At 38.5% G+C, this 21119-nt stretch overlaps 1 pseudogene across 1 annotated transcript; it reads left to right on the forward strand.

The window, feature by feature from the left end:
* Positions 1-7953: 7953 nt before the first annotated feature.
* LOC149255459 (AP-2 complex subunit sigma pseudogene) lies at positions 7954-8722 on the forward strand (annotated as a pseudogene). The gene is made up of 2 exons (XR_016266375.1): positions 7954-8501; positions 8687-8722. The product of XR_016266375.1 is annotated as an AP-2 complex subunit sigma pseudogene (transcript).
* Positions 8723-21119: the final 12397 nt, after the last annotated feature.

Consider the following 21119-nt stretch of genomic DNA (forward strand, 5'->3'; position numbering starts at 1 on the left):
AGTACTGGCAGATGATCAAAAAAGATCTTTTAAAGATGATTCGCTGGGTCTTACAGAAAGGCAAAATGGGGGGGCTCACCAACTCAACCCATCTAGCCTTAATTCCAAAAGAAAACAGACCCTCCACCTTCTCAAGGTTTCGACCAATATCCTTATGCAATTCTGCATACAAAATAATTACAAAAATTCTGTCAACCAGACTTAAGCCTTATCTCTCCTCTTTGATCTCAGAAAACCAAGGGGGCTTTCTCCCCAATAGGCACATCTCTGATTCCATTCTTCTTGTGCAAGAGGCCATTCACTCAAGCATAAGCCGAAAGGAGAAAGGGTTTGTCCTAAAGCTGGATCTTGCCAATGCCTTTGATAGGGTTAGGCACTCCTTTCTGTTTGCAGTCCTTCATAAAATGGGATTTGACCCCTCCTTCATCAATATGATCAAAGCCTGCATATCGAACCCATGGATCTCCCCACTGATCAATGGGAGACCTTGTGCTGCATTCCAATCCTCTCGAGGCCTTAGACAAGGTTGTCCCCTGTCCCCATACTTATTTATCCTCATGGCTGAGTCTCTTAGCAAAATCTTGGATTTCAATCGAAGAGTAGGCCTAATCACTGGCATCAAATTTGAACAAGGTACAAAGAACATCAACCATTCCCAATTTGCTGATGATACCCTCTTGATTGGAGGGGCGTCCATCACTATTGCAAGGCGCTTCAAGACGATATTAGATCAATTCATGGAATACTCAGGAGGGAAGGTTAATCAGTTAAAAAGTTGTATTTATGGTTGGAACACATCAGATCACACCATCCACAGCATTGCAAAAATTCTAGGAGTCTCATACAAGATAAACTGGAACCACTTCACATATCTAGGGATGCCGGTAAGTATGGGACCATTGAAGGTTGATACTTGGAATGAAATCCTTGACAAAATAAAGAGAAAAATCCAAAAATGGGGATCTATGTGGCTGAACCCAGCAGGTCGCTTGGTTCTTCTAAAATCAGGTTTGGCCTCTCTACCTATTTATCGTTTCTCTTTGTACCAAGCTCCAATGGTCTTCCACCAAAAAATGGAAAGAGCTCTCAGGCATTTTCTCTGGCAAGGAGGGAAAACGAAAAAAAAAAAAAAATTCAATCTGGTCAGTTGGAAGAATGTCATTCATTCTCAGGAGAAAGGAGGACTTGGAATAAGATCTCCAAAACTGTTGAACTTAGCTCTCGGAGCTAAAATAATTTGGAGAATGATCACAGGGGCCACAGCTTGGTGGAAGACGGTACTTGAAGCAAAATACCTGAACAGCTCTAGGCACCAACTCCTGGACACTAATATTCCCAATAGAGACAGCACAAAAATTTGGCAGCTCTGCAAGAAAGCCATACCCTTTATGTCACAGAATACTTCAAAGGTCCCAGGAGGAGGGAGCAGCATCAATTTTTCCACTGACCGCATATTAGGACAGCTCCCCATTGGATCAAATCTGGAGGCAGCTCCTGCCATAAACTGGCTTAACAACAGAGGTATATGGAGCTTAGCCCAAATATCGCAATGGAACAATCACTCTCAGGCATGGACAGGTTGGACATTACCGGATTACCCCAGAGAGATAGAGGCAAGCATCACAACTTTCAAGAACCTTCTACACAATAAAGCTCCGACTCAAAAAGGCAAGCAAGATGGCTTCCGTTGGGATCCAATGGGAACCCAATACTCGGCCAAAGCTGGCCACCAACACCTTTGTGACAGCATCTTTCCACAGGAAGTATGGAGCCAATGGAAATTGGTTTGGAGAGCAGAAGCGCCCCCTAAAGTCAAATTCTTTTTTTGGCTCCTCCTGAAAGGGAAGATACTAACAGCAGAAAATTTAAGAAAAAGGGGTATAATGGGACCGTCAAGATGCCCAAATTGTTGTAAAGCAGAAGAAACAATACAACACCTGTTTATAGATTGCCAGGTTGCTGAAGAATGCTGGAGACAGATGGCCACAATTGGGGAAATAACATGGGAGCCCAAGACAACTATTGCAGAAACTGTCTATAATTGGAAAAAAAATTGTCCATGGAAAGGGAAGAAGAGCAACTTGACGCAAAGGATATGGAACACCATACCTTTGACCCTTCTCTGGCGTATCTGGTTGGCGAGAAACGGGAAGGTCTTTCAAGAGAAAGGATGCAATACCAGAGTCATGTGTCATAAGGCAAAGACTTTAGCGGTGGAGGCAATTATAGCCCACTCTCAAGGCAAGATCGAGGCTACCAACTACAGCATCGAAGAAAGAGATTTGATCAGTTATGCCCAAGGGATTACAACTAGCACTCAGGAATCAAGACAAGAAAGGATTCAACCGAAAGAGACAAGCAGTGTCTGGAAGCTGAGGTTAAAGGAAGCGGATTTTGCAACCTGGTTGGGTAGCTGTAATAGGTTTTACATGTTCTTTGATGGCGCCTCAAAATCAAATCCAGGCCAAGCAGGTGCAGGGGGCCTTATCTGCAATGCTAACGGCGAGACAATTCTTCAATTTGAATGGGGATTGGGAGAGTTATCCAATAACAGGGCTGAGGGATTGGCTCTGTATCAGGGTCTCACTCAACTGATCAAGATAGGAATAAAGAAAGTAATAGTCTTAGGCGATTCAGCAATAATCATTCGGCTCATGGCTCTGAGGCAGAGCACGCCAAACATTCTATTGCAACAGATAAATTGCAGGAATCAGATTCTCCACGACCTGCTAGAAGAAGTCCGCTACTATCACATTCTTCGTGGACTGAATAAGGAAGCTGACAAGTGTGCCAACAGGGCATGTGATCGTGCCAAAGGTAGTCTTCGCTGTAATAACACATCATCCTTCCAACCGTTACCATGAACATCACGCAGCCGGTCAAAGCCTGGTGTACCGTAGTTAATAAAATCTATGACTGCAGGAAAGCAATCAGTGCAGGAGACAGAGTAGGTATGGTAGATAGGACTTATATCAGAATTCAGAAAATGAGATCTATTCAGCGCATGGGAATCGGGCATCGCGCAGGGGAAAATCGTCCTAACAAGCAGATCTTCGATGCAGGCCAAGATATGCATCGGATGGTGTGGTGGATTATTGGGAGACGCAGGGCTCATTCCCGCCAACACAGCCCGTCGAAAATGCCTTTATATGCCCCGGGTATCACAAGCCACCTTCCCATAGGCGATATCTGTGCTCATAGTTATAAGAGCGGAGCTGCTTCTGCATCTCTTCAAATAGATCGTGGTAGTAGCTTCAAGGCCCCTGCGCGCACGGAGACAGCTAACAGTAGCAAGCAAAGAATACAGAGACACTGTGTTAAGATAGAGATCAGCACAGACAAGTATCTTCCAGCGACAATGGAGCGTCCAGAACAATGCTTCCACTGCAGGGATTTACAAGCAGAGTTTGAAGAAGTCCGAGCGCAGCAACGAGCCCTGGAGGATCAAGTGAGAAATCTGGAAGCGAGACTTGAGGAACAGTGCAAAATTATCCATGAGAAATACAGGGCTGAGATGAACCTCTTCTTACACAGAGTTCACTCCTTGCATGAACAGTTTAGCAGTCTGAGTAATAGATGTAGCCATGCTGAAGAAAAGATATCCATCCTCAAGTACATGATGGATAAAAAGTTTAAAGATGCAACATCCTCTTCTAGTGCAAAGCAGAACGAACCAGATCTGGACCCAGAAGCGTCCACTGCAAGGAAGATGAGTCATATAGACATAGATTAGATATGGTTTGTAGATGTAAATTTTGGGGCCTGCAGTTCGTAAGGATTTATAGTAATACTAGAAGCTTTAGAGGCAGGATAACTAAAGTAAGGATCAAGGAAAGGAATCTTTTTGTAATTCCTTGGATCCAGAATGCTCAGGAAGCATTATATGTATGGCAAACTGCCTTTTTCTTTTCAGATTAATATATAGCAACCGAACTTTGTCTCAAAAAAAAAATAATATAAAGCCACAAAAATAACAATAGAGGGATTCTATGGGGCACAGAAATAACAATATGGGGGTAATAGGGGCACAACAATATAAATAAGGGGTATAACTACAATAGTAATGGGGTAATCACTAGTATTATAGGGACCCAACAAAAACCCTTTGATCAAATCTTCTTATTATTCTTCAAAAGTTCAGCAAAGAGAGAGTACATCATGCAAAATTTACTTGCCCAAACATTGTCAAAACATTCTAGTCAAACAGCAGTCAACAGGATGCCCTAACCAGAAAGTTAACACTGGTCAAACTAGAAGAGAATCTCCTCCAAATGAACTCAGTAAAACCCAGTCAACTCGGCCTCCAAATACATTCTGAATCAGCCCAAAATAGTCCTGAAATGTATTGTCAAACTCAGTCAATGTTGTGGTCAACGCAGGTAAAACTACTACAATTTATTTGATTTTTGTGCTAGGAGATGTAGCCTCAAGAGATCATATTTTTTGCCTAAAAAACATTGTCAAAGGAGAAGGTTTGACCCTTGGTCAATGCCGATCAACGTACCTACAATTGGCCCAAAATAGATCTACGATTTTCTACGTGTAATTATAGTCAACGCATGAAGAAAAGAGATGCTCCTATTTTTTGTATGAACCAATGAGAAGAAGAGAGAGTAAGATGTCTTGGTGGTGTGTCAAAATGAGGAAAATGCCTCTCATATTTATACACAATGTTGAGGGTGAAGAGACACATTTGTTGGGCTTCATGAGCCTACATTAGACTTCTGGCCAACCTTGACAATTTGTCCATAAAAGAAATAAATTCATAATTCCATTTCTACTTGTCAGGATGAGATGATTTTTAGATCAATCTTGCACCTCTCGGAAAGAGGAATCCAATAAAAATATCATCTCCATCATATGAGTTTTCAAAGGTAGAGTTTGGCCCTTGTTGGGACTCAGAAATGTCATATTTTCACCCACCTTTTTCCTTACATTTCATCATTCCATTAACCTGTTATCATATCACTTTCCTACATACACTTGGGTTTAACCTTCTTATTTTCCATTTTATTCATTTTTGTATTATAAGTGAATTTATGATTAATTATTAGAAAATGTACATATTTTTATATATCTCAAGAATATGTGAGTTTTGTGATGTAGGAAATATGTGAAGAATTAATATCTCCTCCACCATATCAAGGAGATAATTATGCAAGCCTTTTTCTACGGAGAAAATCATGGAGGCATATCTTATCCTAAGGAGAAGATCATGGAGGCATATCGAGAAAATCATGGAAGCATATCTTATCCTAAGGAGAAAATCATGGAGAAATATCTTATCCAAGATATGTGAGAGATTTGTGGGATCATGTTTGAGAGATTTGTGCGATGATATCTTGTAATAATGGGAAACTAGTTGAGAGTGCTTGAGAGAATATTTGAATGTAATTATGGAAAGGTTATTTTCCTCATGTATATAAGAGAGTGCTCTCTCTTCATTGTGATAGGAATGATGAATAATAGAGAATGGAGATTAACTTTGATTCTTTCTTGATTTGTAATTTAGTTATTGTATTATAGTTTAACATAGTTTTATTGTCATGAGCTCATATATGTTGTTTGCCATTCACTTCTTCACATGTTGTATTTATTTTCCTTTATGCAATTTCATGCTTTCCTAGTTAATGTTTCAATGCTTTAATTTGATTTCAGTAATTTAGATTAGATTAGATTAGATTAGTTCCACTTCAGTCCTGCATATATAGTGCATGTGTCTCGTAAGTCTATGGACCTCGGATTGATAAATTAAATAGTTGGGTAAGTACTACAACGGAACTAAACGAACATAGTTTCACCCAACATTTTGGCGTCGTTGCCGGGGAGGCACGATGGATTGAAGTTTAGTTTGATTTTTCTGCAAGTGTGTTTAGACATGTTCCTAACTCCGAGGTGTTAAATGCGGTAAGACGTGGGGAACAGCCTACGCATCGCATTCGAGATACCGTAATGGGCTCGACCTCTTATGGATCAGGGCATGTAGGGTGTGTTTACATTTATGCAAGTGTGAATTTCAATTTCTGCAGGTGTGTTTGATTTTCGCAACTGTGAAGAATGTGTGATGAATTCATGGTTCATGGTTATAATTGAAGCATTCAATTACTCAATTAATGAACAGTCCTTGTAAGAGGTTTTAATTGAGTATTGAATTCAAGATTATTTCTGTGATCCCTTTTGTTTTTAATTCAATTTTTAGTGTGCTGATTTTTTTTGTTTTTTTTCAACATGACTTAACAATGAGTTTCGGCTTGGAACTACTCACTCAGATCCTAGCAGAAGTTGGGATCTCTTCTTCCTTGGAAGAGGAGATCTTAACAAGAATTAAAGGTTCAACTACTCCCCAAGAAATAAATGAAGATTCAACATCTGAAGAATCCTGCGTATCTGATGGCGAACAACCATTCGAACAGGAGATCAAGGAAGAAGAGCAGCAAATTGGAGAAGAAGAACAAAAGTTACAGCATGATCTGAGTGAGAGAAACTGTGCATATCAAAGCTTCATCGAACAATGGTTCCAGGTAAGTATTAGATTAGATTCATCTTTTAATTTTTTTGATTTGCAGTTACAGCAACCAGACTCATTCACTGTCAAATATTTTCATCCATCATTTGAAAACTTGCTACTGAATCTATTGTTGTCACTGCTACGTGAATGGCTTCATTGGAAGTTTAACTACACGTAACTAATTTGTAAATTCTAATTAGTATAGAGTAGGTAGGCTTTTAGATTTACCTTTTGCTTTCATTTTCAGTGCTGCTTTTGCTTAGAATAAGTATGCTCTCCTCCTGCGTCTTTGTACGATCTCGAGGATCAGAAAATAGGTTTCAGTTTTGCTTAGAATAAGTATGCTCTCCTCCTGCGTCTTTGTACGATCTTGAGGATCAGAAAATAGGGATGATTTAGGCGACCAATTTCAGGAATAAATAAATGTTTTGCAATATGCTTCTTTCAATATGCAAATTTTTGTGTCCATTTGTTAAAAAAAAAAAATTAAAACTAACCATTTTTTTGTTTTTAAAGATAGGATTAATTTCATTTTCTACACTGTTAATAATAAAAATAACAAAATAATAAAAAAAAAATAATAATAATAATAAAAAAATGAAAAATAAAAATTTTTGTTAATGCATCCCCACTCTTCCTTTGCAGGATTCTCCAATAAACCCACTATTCACTCTAAGCTGTAGCCAAATGATCCGCTCTCCATTGCCAGACACTAACAGAAATTCCGCACCTGTCCCGTCATTCGATGGCAAAGCCAAGTCCAACAAAGCGTTTCGGGCGGCCCCTCTCATCCCATTTTCTCACTTCTGGATGTCTGAAGCAAAATACACCCACCCCAATCCCAATTTCCATTGTCCATGGCGTCATGGCAGTCACAAATGTGAACGCTGCCAATTCTGTCAAAAACGCTATCATTAAGGAAATTGGCACTGCTCAAATGGATGTTTTGAGCTAGTCGAAATTCAAATCTTTGATGTCAATGATCCGCCTTTGCTTGAAACAGTCATATTTCCAGCACTTGTATCTGCCTCTGCATATCCTTGCCCTGATAGCAGTTCATTGGACTCCATCTCATGTTCCTCTGTTTCAGTCTTCCACCTCACAGGTTTTGAAACGCAACCCTTTAAAAACGTCAATTTTAAAAAGCAGTCTGTGTTCAAACCAGGGAAAATCTAGACAAACGAAGACATGGGTTTTTTTCATAATAGAATGAATTATATAACCCAGAAATCGTTTGCTTAAATTCCTCACGGTCTAAGAGGAAATCGTGGTTCTTCAGAGCCCTATTTTGCTAACTGCGTGAATAAAAACGGTTTTGTACATCTGTCTTTTGAAGGCTCTGTCAGGTGGATAGGCTGATTGCCATTTGCATTGTTGCATGTCAAGTATCATATCTTTGAAGCTGTGAAAATCCCCCTCAAGTCCTGCATGATCATCGAGCTCTCGAGCTCCTGTCGTTTGGAGCCAAGGAGAGAAGCCCGTGTCACGACTTCTTGTCCCTGGAACCGGATCCATTCGTTCTCAGGCACCATGATCCGATTTATATTGCTTCAGAACAGACAAGGAAAGACCCGCCTTGCCAAATACTACATTCCACTCGAGGAATCGGAGAAACATAAACTCGAATATTAGGTGCATCGGCTTGTCGTTAACAGAGACCCAAAATTCACGAATTTTGTAGAGTTTCGAACACACAAGGTGATTTACAGGCGATATGCAGGCCTCTTTTTCTCCATGTGCGTGGACATAACTGATAATGAACTGGCTTATTTGGAGAGCATTCATTTATTTGTTGAGATATTGGATCATTTCTTCAGCAACGTATGTGAGCTTGACCTAGTATTCAATTTTCACAAGGTATATTTGATATTGGATGAATTTATCCTTGCAGGGGAATTGCAAGAAACAAGTAAAAAGGCAATTATTGAAAGAATGACTGAGTTGGAACGGCAGGAGTGAGAAGCTTGCATGATCCAAGTGTGACATCTCCTAAGTAGCAGAAAATTACCTCCTGCATTATTCTTTTTTTGTTGTTTCTGCTTGCAGTTTGACAACATTGTCATATTTTTTTTAAATATTTGATTGTATGACCCCATTATTGTCTGCATTGTTTTTCTCTGTTTAGTGCCTTATTATTTGATTTGATTTAATTAGTTGCATCTTTTCTGAGGTATGCAGGCTTTGATGTTCAACCTGAATTCTATAGTGCTGACAGTAGTTGGGTTCATTTGTTCTCTTCCGGCACATGTAATAGATTTTTTTCATGCTCTTTTTTTTCAATTGAAAAAAAAAAATAAAAAAAATATTCTAATAATAAAAAAAAACACAAAACATAAAATAAAAAGAAAAAATAAAAAATAAATAATAATTGCCCTCATTCATTCATACACTCACTACTTGTTCCCTAACAAATACAATGCTTTTTCAAATGTTTTAAATGAATTTTTCTGCAAGCCACTAAAAACATTTTGAAAAAGTATTGCACCAGCAATAAGTACATTGCATGGGGACATGCAATATTTCTAAGTTGGGGGGAAATAAAAGTATGTTGGACTTTTTGTGAATTTGTGGGCAAAAGTAGGATGTATATACTAACAAGTGAAATGAGATTGGTGTTATGTGTAGGACAACGAGAAGCTTATGCAGAAAGCTCAACATTACGATGCGACACCTTTTTCATCCACAATTAAGAGTAACTTCGGAAAATAATTAAAAATGGACATTTTGTAATTTCTTGAAATGCGCTAATTTGTTTTTGAGTCACTTCATACAGGAATGCTCGATGGAGATGGCACACGAAGATGACAATTTTTATGCAGGAATGGTGCTAAGTTTTTCAGAGTATGCAAAGTGATTTTTCCAAATCACAATGAAACATGCATCATTGGACGCTTGAAGGAACAAATTCTTCACTGCACATATCATGACATTTTCCACTACACACCTTTTGCGTCATGATTACTTCCCTTTTTCCTTCCACATACCTAGACCATCCTTGTGTTGCAGCCCATCTTCCATTTCCTTATCTTTCACAACTTCATGCACGCCTATTTTTCTGAATCGCATACATCCATTTATCCTTTTCAGTTTAGTTTTTCCTTCTAGTTTGCCTTCTGAATAAAACTCATTCCCTTTCCATGATCACATTACCTTGATTTCCTAGCCATGCTGATCCACACTGCTTGTCCGTGAGTTCTTTCCATTTATAGTCCTACCAAATCTTTTTATACAAACTCGCGTTGACTGATGTGGGATTCCTTAAGGCCCACCTTTCAACAAGTCTTGCCCCATCGACATCAGCACCTTATCTGGGAAATAGACTAGAGTTCATTTTGAGTACCTAGAGGCTTGCATGCCTTAATGGCAAGCTCTCTCGCTGGCGATCATGGGAATACATCAATGTCCCTTGATCTTCAGATCTTGCAAGTGGCTCGACCTCGACACATCCATTCGCACTTCGCAAGATGTACTCCGGTACCTTGGCACTCATTGACATCAATGGTGAGTTGCCTCGCATTGGTTAACGGCATACATCAATGGCCGGTAATCCAATGATTTCTATTCATGCTCGACATCGACACATTCATTCGCATGTTTAGAATTGTACCATCGGGTTTGTAGCGGGTGAAGACTATACACTTTTTCATGACTCCCTCAGCAGTCACAGCAGCATGCATTCTGATCTATGAGAGTACCACAGTACCACTCACAGCAGTCACATTTTCCATGATTCAGCATCAGCAGTTCAGATTCCTTCATTCTCCAGGATCCAGTTACATCAGTCACATTTTCCATGATTCAGCATCAGCAGTTCAAATTCCTTCATTCTCCAGGATCCAGTTACATCAGTCACATTTTCCTGATCCAGCAGTAGCAGTAGCTACATTCCTATTGCATACTTCATCATTCTTGGCTAAGTAGAGGTATGTTGTTTTCTAATCTTTAATCATGCAATTCCTTATATGCTAACTTGAATATTTTGGAAAATTCCCTCACCATGCTACATTTCCTTTCACACGCCATGTTAAGTTGCATGCAGACATGCAACCAATTCAGTTGAGGGGGGGGAGAACTACATTCACTACATATTCACTTCCATGATTCCATTTCTTCACCACTATCACTCCATTTACCATTCACCAACATTTATTTTCCAATGAGTTGCACTTTGTTTCATACGCAATATTGGCATGCTTCATTAATATTACAAAAGGGCTTTCTTATGCACATTATGATTTCCAGTGAATGTTTACATTATTGAAGAAAAGAGAACAGAAAATGAAATGAATGTTGTTAACACAAGAACCAACATTCTTTGTATTCATGGTTGTCACACAAGAACCAACCATATTCATGGTTGTCACACAAGAACCACCCATAAGAAAATGTAAATTGTTACCAATGTCTCTCACATATCCTGGAAACATTTAAGACATCATCATGTAAAGCCAAAGCTCAATATGCCAAATGTTCTTAAAAGATACCCATGCATGGTTGCATGAGGACATGCAACAAGTTCAGTTGGGGAGGATGTTGGGACTCAGAAATGTCATATTTTCATCCACCTTTTTCCTTACATTTCATCATTCCATTAACCTGTTATCATATCACTTTCCTACATACACTTGGGTTTAACCTTCTTATTTTCCATTTTATTCATTTTTGTATTATAAGTGAATTTATGATTAATTATTAGAAAATGTACATATTTTTATATATCTCAAGAATATGTGAGTTTTGTGATGTAGGAAATATGTGAAGAATTAATATCTCCTCCACCATATCAAGGAGATAATTATGCAAGCCTTTTTCTACGGAGAAAATCATGGAGGCATATCGAGAAAATCATGGAGGCATATCTTATCCTAAGGAGAAGATCATGGAGGCATATCGAGAAAATCATGGAAGCATATCTTATCCTAAGGAGAAAATCATGGAGACATATCTTATCCAAGATATGTGAGAGATTTGTGGGATCATGTTTGAGAGATTTGTGTGATGATATCTTGTAATAATGGGAAACTAGTTGAGAGTGCTTGAGAGAATATTTGAATGTAATTATGGAAAGGTTATCTTCCTCATGTATATAAGAGAGTGCTCTCTCTTCATTGTGATAGGAATAATGAATAATAGAGAATGGAGATTAACTTTGATTCTTTCTTGATTTGTAATTTAGTTATTGTAATATAGTTTAACATAGTTTTATTGTCATGAGCTCATATCTGTTATTTGCCATTCACTTCTTCACATGTTGTATTTATTTTCCTTTATGCAATTTCATGCTTTCCTAGTTAGTGTTTCAATGCTTTAATTTGATTTCAGTAATTTAGATTAGATTAGATTAGATTAGTTCCACTTCAGTCCTGCATATATAGTGCATGTGTCTCGTAAGTCTACGGACCTCGGATTGATAAATTAAATAGTTGGGTAAGTACTGCAACGGAACTAAACGAACATAGTTTCACCCAACAGCCCTATTTTCCAATTTTAACACTTGCTTTCAACTAGGGAGAAATCCACCTGCCAAACCATCTGTCAATCTGTACCATCTATGTCATCCCTGATTTGCTCTAATGAACCATGATGAAATAATGAAAAAGAAATTATCGATAGTGAGTCACAAGACCTTGCCACTTACCACTGACCTGAAAGTCTCAATTGATCCCACATCAATATCAAACATCCTAGCATAGGGAGTACAGTAGTACACAATGCGTCCATCGGTAGTACTATGGTACCTATCCTCATTTCCCAACTCATTGGCCAAATGAGAGGTACTTCCCATGAGTTTTGGACTACATGGGTAGGATGTATCGGTAAGAGAATGTGAACCGCTCATCCTACTCATATGCCATAGGAGAAGGTGAACCACTCATCCTATGCATATATCAACCATCATGGGGTATAACAAGGGGAAGGTGAACCACTCACCCTCTACACAACACATCACTTGGGGAAGGTGGACCACTCACCCTATGGTTGCTCATAGCTCCAAGAAGTACCCCAAGCCTCCCGAAGTTCCCAGAGCTCAATATCCAACTCAAATGGGACCCTCATAAGATGGTCTTTCAATGACTCCAAGTCGTTCACGGTAGGTTAAGAATTTGACCTTCTCCAGGGGCTTCGTAAGAATATTTGTGACCTGTTCATCAGTCCCAATGTGATGGAAACTCATTTCTCCCTATTGTACCATAGCCCGAAAAAAAGTGGTACCTTATATCAGTATGCTTGTAGCGATCATGGAACATGGGATTCTCAGAAATACGAATCCCACTTTTTTTTTTCACAGTTGATCTTGGTGGTATCCAACACATGCCCAAACAGCTCACTAAAGAGCTTCCTCAAACAAACAGCTTCACAAGAGGCCATACTAGCAGCAATGTATTCAGCCTCGGCAGTGCTCAAAGCAACCAATTTCTGCCTCCTGCTCATCTAGGATATCAAAGCAGAACCTATTGAGAAACAACATCCTAAGGTGCTCTTATGATCCACCACACTTCTAGTCTAGTCAGCATCAGAATAACCATGGAGCCTCTAATTCCTGGAAGTATATCTCAATCCATAGGTGATTGTTCCCTAGAGATATCTCAATAGATTCTTGGTAGCAATCAAATGTATGTGATGAGGCTTGACCATAAATTGACTCAATATATTTACTACAAAGCATATGTTTGGACGAGAGTTCACCAAGAACATCAGAGCCCCCACAAGTTGATGATACTCAGAAGGATTTCTCAAATTGGGCCCAACAGTACTTTCGCATAACTTCTTGAAGTTGAGTTCCATCAGAGTAGTCACAGACTTACAATCTGTTGAGTCCCAAACCTGCACTTCCCTATATACCCTTTCAGCCTTCTTTTTCCATTTACTTCGTCCACCAAGCTGTCAAATCATTGCATAATAGTTTAAAAAGAGCTTATGGAATGGTTTCCTAACTATGTTTATGACTGTTGTTTGATTTAGATTTTTGTTCAAGCAGCTGCAGAAACTTGTCACTTTCCGCAGCCAGCCCAAGTTTCCGCAGCCATTTTGTTAAAGGCTATGCTACAGGTGTCCAATGGAGAAACCAGCCACATGGGTAAGCTACACGTGACGTGTACATGGGGTGTGTCCCCTCAGATCAGCCAAATCACTCATAAACAGTCGTGGTCAACGATGGTCAAAGGAAGGGCCAAATGAAGAATTTCGCGGTGGCACGGCTCTGTTTTGCCCACGTGAAGGTTTGTGTGGCACGATCCTTAGTTTTCGGAGGTATTGGCACACCTGGAGAGCAGCCCGTGAACTGAACCAAGCAGCCACCACTCCATGAATTCATGACCATCATGCTAGATCTCGGCTCAAGGAGATTTATGTGTCTCTTGGCAGCATAAATCTAGGAATTAGTTGCAGCATCTTTTTCTTATAAATAACACGTTGATATACGTTGAAGGGATGAGCTTTTGTATTGTAATTTCGACTGTTGTCACCCACTGTACTGCATTTCACTTTGCTTTAAATACATGAGAAGACAGTTTTTCTGAATCGGATTTGTGACTAAGTGATTGACTGGCCGAGGTTGCAGAGGGCCCCTATACACCAGAGCTTTGTATAGTTTCTTACTTGCTTTCATTTACTGTTTTTTTTAATCATTGCTTGTATATATAGTGTGTTGTTCTGATGATCATTTGTTGTCTATATTTCCTTTATGTTTCTTTTCTAACTGTTAGCTGATCAGTGCTTCTTTTACAGGTTTTGTTGTAGGTAGCCCGGGCAGATTTACATATTTTTTTTGATAACTACTGACATGAGATCATCTTGTCCTTCCTGCTGATTTTCATTTTCTGAAGTTTAATTCCAGCACTGTCATTTTTCAAATTGTGTTTTGCTTATTTATTTTTCTGCTACTTAGACATCATATTACTCATTTGTTTATGATTTCCTTTCTATAGTCAAGTGACTCTATTAGTAAGGAATCAGAATATTACTTATTGTAGTATGATTTAGTTTGCTTTCTTGCAATTTAAATATCATATTGCTCAGCTTGTTCATGATTGCTTCCCATAAGGCAGATTGAGTTGAAGGGTAAAGGATCAGAACAGGGGTTGAAGTAGTGTGATTAGTTTCCTTTATGCAATTTAATTTCCTGCAATTTAGATATCATATTGCTCAGCTTGTTCATGATTGCTTCCCATAAGGCAGATTGAGTTGAAGGGTAAAGGATCAGAACAGGGGTTGAAGTAGTGTGATTTAGTTGCTTTGCTTTCAGTCTTTGAGTTGCTTTAAGTTCAGTTTTTACTTTCTTTTTCATACAGCAGTAAGGATACTGGGCCATTGTCATTAGTTCACTGTTTGATACATTTACTTCCTCTTGAGAATTGATTTCATTACAGTTAGTTTAGAGCTTTCTTTTTGAACACTTTTAAGTTTGGAAAAAAACTGTAGAAATCACCATTACCATCCATACTTAACTTTCATTTTCGCCATCACACACTAGGGAATCCATAAAAGATAAATCCAAAAAAAAACTCAAAAACAACAAAAGACTAAGAAAATGGTTATCTTGTACATATAGTACACTTCACTTTATCAGTTTACGAACCCCGGATTGACATTTTAATCAACAATTTAGAACACACTAAATTGACCAAACACAATCGACCATCCCAAATCTTTCAAGTAGCTTTACAATGTATTTTTCTTGGGAAAGAAAAATCTCACCTGCCTTTTGCTAGACCTCAAAGCCTGGGAAGTAATGCATCAATCCTAGGTCCTTCATCTCGAATTCGGAAGCCAACTCCCTCTTGCATTGATAAATAAGAGGGTTTGCACTTGTCAAAAAGAGATCATCCACATGAAGTACCAAGATGAGAGGTCTATCATTTTCAAGCTTGAAGTAAACATTCAGATCAACTTCACTTCTTGTAAAACCCATCTTCATCAGATAGTTGTCGATCCTCTCATACCAAGCCCAGGGAGCTTGCTTCAACCCATAGATGGATTTTTTCAACCTGCATACATGTGTCTTTCAATCTTGAACTTCAAACCCCTCAAGTTTTTCTACATGGACTTCCTCCTTAAGTAAGCCATGCAAGAAGGCGGCCTTGACATCCATTTCATGTAAATTCCATCCTTGAGAGGCAACAAAGGCAATGATTGAACGAATGGTGGTATATCGGGAAACTGGTGCAAATATCTCATCATAGTCGACACCTTCCTTACAAGAGAAGCCTCAAGCAAAAAACCCTGGCCTTGAACTTTTAAGCACTTCCATAAGCTCCATGCTTGATCTTGTAGAGCCATTTCGAGGTGACAAAATATTTTTCCTTGGGTTTAGGGACCACATCCCAGACAACATTCTTCATAATCGATTCATACTCTTCCTTCATAGCATCCTTCCAAACTTGGTGCTTCATAGCTTCTTCGAATGTGCAAGGCTTAGTTTGAACAATGGTGCTCATTGCACCTAAGTACCTTTGGTACCTATTCGGCTTCTTACTTTCACAAAATGTTCCCTTTGGTGTAATATGTCTCTCGGCATATTCAAGAGTGTCCATGAGCCATGAGGGTCTTCTTTTGGAGGAGGAGGGCTCATGGGGGGGGGGGGTGGATCAATGGGATCCATCGGTCCTTCAGCATTGGGCATTGACTCATCCTATGGTTCTCCCTACTTTCTTGTCTTTGCTTGAAGGTTCATAATATTCTCAAGGGTAGCATCTTCATTGAAGGTGACATCATGACTTATCTCCACTTCTATTTGACTAGGCACATAGATTCTATATGCCTTTGAAGTTTCACTGTAGCCCACAAATGTTCTTTTCTTCCCAAAAACATCGAAGTTTTGTGAGAGAAGTCATCCACAAACATAACATAATACAAATATCCTCCCAAAGATGTCACGAGAAACATACTAGATAGATCATAATGAACCAAATGAAAAATGTCGGTAGTCTTGCTATCACTTAAGGGTAATGGTCCCCTTGTATGTTTTCCTTCGGCACATCCCTGACAAGCACCTTCATGTTCTACTTTAAATTCAGGCATACTTGTCACCATCTTCCTTGCATTGGGTATGGATTTATAATGAAGATGGGAAAATCTTCGGTGCCATAATTCGGATTGAAGAGATGTGTCACAAGACATAACTCCTAGTGGAATTCCTCCAACTTGATATAGGCTATCAACCCTGAATCCAAGAGTAAATGTTTCTTTGAAATTTCTTTTCCAAACACGTACCTTTCCATCAATGAATGCCACCTTGAATCCTTTGGCCTCCATTACTGAGATAGATACCAGGCTCTTCTTTAGATCGGGTACATATAGTACTTATTGTAGATGAATGGTGTTACCTTGATTCAATTGAAGGGTATCATTCCCAACTCATTTCATGGGATAGGTGGCATTGTCTCCAAGAATGATTTCCAAATTTATATCCTTTTTTATCAGATTTGAAAGAACCTCCTTATACCCAGTGAAGTCCCTTGAGGCACTACTATTAATCAACCAATTTCCCAAGGTATCCAAAGGAGAGGCAGTAGAGAGGGTAGATGTAAGAGAAATTCTTTTTGCTTGTTATCTACAACATTATATTCATCATACCTGGAGTTTCTTAATATTTTGGGACGTTGACCATTTCCATATTAAGTAGCAGGAGCATTCCTTTTTCCTTTGTTGTTGGACCTACCATTCCTTTGATAGTTGTTGTCCCTAAATTTTTGTGGTTTTTGATGTCATCATCCCGAGGTGTATCCCTTCTATTAGGACACTCCCTAGAATAGTGGTCAAACCTGTTACAGATGAAGCATCTACCCATTCTTCCATCTTTGAATCCTGGTCTTCCTTGATATTGTTTATTTGAACCAGCATTGTTCTTTCTTTTAGCATAAGAGGAGAATGCAGTAGGATCATTCCTATTTGAAGGGATGTATCTCTCTATCATCCTTGTTTCTTCTTGGGTACATCTAGTCAACAATTCATCAAAACTTGGAATCCGGTCATTGTTGAGGATAGTGGTGTTGAACACATGCCATTCACAAGGGGCACCTCCAAGGGAAATGAGAGGGAGCTCCATGTCAGCAATAACTTATCCAATTGATAGAAGATAATTTTTTATTTCGGTAATCCTCATGAAGAAGGATTGGATATATTCTCCTCTTCCCTTCTTTGTGTCCTTCAACTTGTTCTTGAGAAAGAGGACTTGGCTTGCATTGCTAGCTTTAAAGATGCTAACCAAATTGTCATACATCTCCTTAAATGTGCCCAAATCGGAGATGTAAGAAACTAAATCCTTATGAATAGAATGCCTGATGATCTTCTTAGCTTTGACCTCACCTTTCTTGTACTTTGCCTTAGTGGCAGTCGGTGCATTTGAAGGAGGTTTAGTAATCTTTTGTTGCACATATTCCATAGCCTCGTGATCTTCCAAAGTCAAATCAAGAGACATCTTCCATGCATGATAATCAAAATTATCATGGAGCTTGTCATTAGGTTTAAAGTAAGATGAGGATGCCATTCAATCTTGTCCTTGTCCAACAAATATCAATGATTTCTCTTCTCACTCTTGCTTGGGCTTTATCTTCACCTCAGCTCCGAACCCATGTTAATTTTAGATAACAATGGTATGTTCTATGCTTTAGATATATTTACTTCAATTTTTCTTATAAGCCTGATATCAATTTCCAGATTAGCAATCACATTAACATTGATAGTAAATGCACATAGAACATAAACAATAAGCAGAAGACGAGCTAAGAAAAGCCAAGACAAGAGGACACAATATTTGGCGAATGCCAAGAAAAACCCTTTGCTCAAATATTCTTATTATTCTTCAATAGTTCAACAAAGAGAGAGTACATCATACAAAATTTACTTGCCCAAACACTGTCAAAACAGTCCAGTCAAACAGCAGTGAACAGGATTCCCTAACCAGAAAGTCAACATTGGTCAAACTAGCAGAGAAAATCCTCCAAATGAGCTCTTTCAAACCCAGTCAACTCAACCTCTAAAGGGACTCTGAATTAGAAATCCTAAAATATTTTGTCAAACTTGGTCAATGCAAATCAATGATGCGGTCAACGCAGGTCCAACTGCTACAATTTCCTTGATTTCTGTGCCAGGAGATGTGGCCTGAAGAGATTGGATTTTATAACTGAAAAATGCATTCAAGGGAGAAGGTTTGAACTTCGGTCAACTCTAGTCAACATCCATGCAATTGGACCAAAACAGATCTATGATTTTTTGCCTGTAATTCCAGTCAACCCAAATCAATGCATGAAAAAAAGAGATGCTCATGTTTGTTGTGCAAACCAATGAGAAGAAGAGAGAGAAAGATGTGTTTATGGTGTGTACAAATGAGGAAAAGGCCTCTCTTATTTATACACAACGTTGAGGGTGAAGAGACACATATGTTGGGCTTCATGAGCCTACATTAGACTTTTGGCCGACCTTGACAAATTGTCCATAGAAAAAATAAATTCATAATTCCATTTCTTCTTATCATAATGAGATGATCTTTAGATCATTATTGCACCTCTCGAAAAGAGAAATCCAATAAAAATATCATCTCCATCATATGAGTTATCCAAGGTATATTTTGGCCCTAGTTTCTAATTTTAACACTCTCTCTTTGTTTCGTGCCCTGGATTGGGAGATAGAAGTCTTCCAAGTTTCACTAATGCCAAAAGATCCCTGATGCCGAAATTTGTTGCCTGGTCGAAGTTGTTGGAAAGAGGTCGAAGATCTGGGAGGCTGAATTAGTGTAAAGGGAAGGTCTGATCTTTGTCTAAGGTGAAGAGACTCAAAGAAATACTATTGAAAGGAAGAATTTGCTTGATAGGGTTTTCCCCTCGAGGGGGGTTTTTTTTCCCTGACATAGTGCCTACATATAGTGTCCATTATTTTATGTGCTTTTGCTTTGGTAATTGCTTGATGAACTAAAAGAAAGAAGATATAAATAATCATAATAACAAATCAAGAACATCACAAGTAATTATCAATAATAAGAAAATATTTCTACCTTTCCGATTTTCTAACATGGTATCAGAGCTTTGGTGAAGAAAGAATAAAAAGGCAATCTCAAGCACTTAATCAATGAACCATTCAAAAGGGATATTTTAGGAAAGAATTCCACTATATCCAAGGAATATGTCTAACACAATCAAGGGAGAGAACAAACTTGAAGGAGCCTCAAACTACAAGTCTTGGAAGAAGAGGATTGACCTCATCCTTGAAAAGAACAAGGTTCTAGACTTGGTCAAAGGAAAAGTAAAGAATCCTACAGAAGACTCCATTTGATGCTAACAAAGTAAAATTCAAGGAACTAGAATTGGTGGCCATGACTCTAATGGTAGAAGAAATAAAGGAAAACCTTTTCCCATTCATAGCCAACATCAATCATGCCCGGGAAATGTATGAAGCCTTGTCAAATTTATTCGCTATTAAGAACATTGGTCAAGTGGTTAGCTTGAAGAATGAACTAAGGACCACAAAGATGACTAAAGTATATATAGTGGCCTCCTTCTTTGTGAAAATAGCAAGAATCAGGGATGATCTTTTGGCCATTGATGAAATTGTTCCAGACAAAGAACTCATGATCACTGCTCTATTAGTATTTCCACCTATGTGGGTGCATTTGTTGCAGGTCTTAATAGTTGGAAGGAAGCTCCCTCTTTTGAAGAACTATGGACTGCCTGCAATCAAGAAGAATTGAGGATATCTCTAGTTTCCAATCTTGAAGGAGTGTCAAATGCCTACATTTCTCAACATAAAGGAAAGAAATCAAAAGGACCAAGGAAGAAAGTTGACATGTCCAAGGTAGAATTATATCAATGTCATAAGAAGGGTCACTACAAGAATGATTGTCCCGACAATCCAAGAAACAAGAAAAGAGAAAGAGATCCAGCCAACATTGTTGAAGAAGGAGACCCAAATAAATTCAAACCCGAAGAATATGACATAAGATACTTACACTACTAATTCCTTTGCTTTTAGTCTTATATATTCTATTTTTGTATTTCTGATGTTTAGGATTTATAGGTTTTAACATGTCTTTGGAAAAGACTTTTTCTTTTGTTTTATAAGTTTATAGGTATCCCTCAAGCTTTGGAGGGAGCCCCCAACAACTCCCAAAGATAAGTATCTCATTTCATTTCAATTTTTGGTTTCATGTACTCATTTAGTTTTGATTATATTAATACTAATCACCATTCTCCCTCTATTGTCTTGATTAGGAAGACATTTGTTATATCCTCAAGGAGTATAGAAGAAAGCCACCCAAAATAAGGTTTTTCAAGAAACAAAGGTATGCCTTAAACCACATTGATTTCTTTATAGTAAATGTTTATTCATTTGACAATCTATTACTAACATTGTTGTGTCTAGCTATATTGAATCATATTGATTCTTATTTTGGGTGATTCATCCCTTGATAAATCTATCCCACTCTTATTCTTAATTGGTTTTATAGAACCTTAGAAAGGCTCTCTAGAAAACCCTAACCTAAGGGTATGCTAACAATGTGTGAAACCCTAAAACTACTTAGGGTGATTTTGAAATGCTATTTGAAGTTCTTGTTGATGATGTCATGTTTGGGATTTTGGTATGATCATGAAATCTTAACTTATTAAGGTTGAAAGAT

Source organism: Pinus tabuliformis, chromosome 7, assembly GCF_031772625.1.
Source record: "Pinus tabuliformis cultivar Carrire ecotype Pingquan chromosome 7, CPIR1, whole genome shotgun sequence".
NCBI lineage: Eukaryota > Viridiplantae > Streptophyta > Pinopsida > Pinales > Pinaceae > Pinus > Pinus tabuliformis.